This window comes from Sarcophilus harrisii, chromosome 1 (assembly GCF_902635505.1).
Source record: "Sarcophilus harrisii chromosome 1, mSarHar1.11, whole genome shotgun sequence".
Lineage (NCBI taxonomy): Eukaryota > Metazoa > Chordata > Mammalia > Dasyuromorphia > Dasyuridae > Sarcophilus > Sarcophilus harrisii.
Window position 1 is genome coordinate 350,669,914 of NC_045426.1, and position 1,976 is coordinate 350,671,889.

Consider the following 1,976-nt stretch of genomic DNA (forward strand, 5'->3'; position numbering starts at 1 on the left):
TGTTCTTCTGGGCAACAGCTAAACAAATTGTAGTTTATTAACATAATGAAATATTATTGTGCTATATGATGAAATGGAGTTTCAAACGAAATTAGTAAGACCTCCTTGAATTGACATTAGACTAATGAGCAAAATTAGAACAATTTGTACAATGTTACAGTGCAAAATTAAGTCAATCATTAAGTTTTATTTTTCTGTTGTTTTTTAAAAGATTTGCTCAACAGGAAGTGCTGAATTCAGAAGGCAGAGGGAGGCATACAAGGGGACATATGGGTAATGTTAAAAAATTAAATATCAAAACACAAGGGAAAAATAAAATATACAACTTATTTTTCTATTTTCTTAAAGGACACTGAAGATAATTCAAAATTTTTTTGACTTTGGGTTATTGTTTTGAGTATAAATTATTACTACATTGTATTGCAATGCAGTAATTTTCATGGATATTGAAATATATGCAACTGTTGAGTCTGCATACTTTCTCCCCCTCCCTCTTCCCATTCTCTCCCCACCATACTGTTTTTGGTTTTTTTTCTATCTTTATTTTTCTATCTTCCAGGTCAGGCTATCATCACTTCTTGGTTCTCAGTGAGGGAGGGTGGTGACAGGGTAAGCCATTTGTAACTACCACACTGTTTCATATGGCTTTGCTAGGAAACAAGGCATTAAAGCTTGCTTGAAATTACATACAAAAGTAAAAGCAAATAGGAGAATCCTTAAGCTCTCATTTTGAGCTCTCTGAAGCCTACAAGCTCTAGATCATGAATTTTGTGACACCTATTTTTGACTCTCAAGGAGCTTTTTAATTTCCTTTCTTTTATGCCAGTGTTTTGGATAACTTAAGGTACTGGGTAAAAGATGTTCCAAAAAGTCCTGTTGCACTTCTGTATTCTATTTACCATTGCCTCTCCACCAAAGGTAAATGGATTCTAAGCAGCAAAAAAAGGCCTCAATTTCTAACCAGCCAAAACTATCTAATATATAACAAACTATTTTATGTGATGATGAGAAATGTGTTACGCTATTAACAAACTCGTCAACAGAAACTTAGGGTTCCCGACTGCTAGTGGAAGAGAAAGGCTCCATCGTCCAAATGGATGAGTATTAATGTCACACACTTGAACCATAGCGGAATTGTTGTCAGACTACGCCAGACCAGACATTTCTGTAGGTTTTTTTCAAAAAATTATCTTAACCAATCACAGAACCCCAGGAAGATTGGATAAAATCTAAAATTATGATCTAACATGGTACCTTCAATTTTAACTGCTAGGGAAAGAAAAATGGATTTTTCTTAGTTTGTGAGGAAAACAATTTATTAAAGGGCACAGAAGAATAATCACGCTTTTAAGTACTCAGTACATTTTTTTTCTTTCAGTTTTGCTGATTTCAACAGGATGAGGCCCATTATTATTGCAATAGCCTATTTCAGGGCCAGATAAAAGCTTAAAGGACAAGTTGACTCCCATGGATCACTCCTGCTGGTCTCTTATCAAATTGGGAACTAACTCAAGGAAAGTAACCTCAGAGGTGTGCAATATGCCACTGGTTTAATTCTGATATGGAGGGCAGATTACATATTATAGGAGGGATAAGGTAAACTTTAAAAAATTGCCTATGTCATACCATATGACAAAAACAATGAAACAAACTGCATCTTCTCTTGCCAGAGGTCACTTTCCATTGTTTTTAGTTGTCAGTTACAAAAATATGTATTTAACAAGCTACATTTTTTAATAGGTTTAGGCTTGTTTTTTTCTCTTTAGAAAAGTGCTGTGTTTCATTAAGATCAATATTTTGTTTTCCTAAAAGATATACTTATTTCAAACAATTAACACATTCTGCCGATATTTTCTCCCACCAATGTTCCAGTTTTATAAAGGGCCCACTTGATATTTTAAGTGATGTAAATCCTTAGGTGGCACAGACTTATTACATAAATTGGATAGATTAAAATTTGAGAATCAACACAAGAA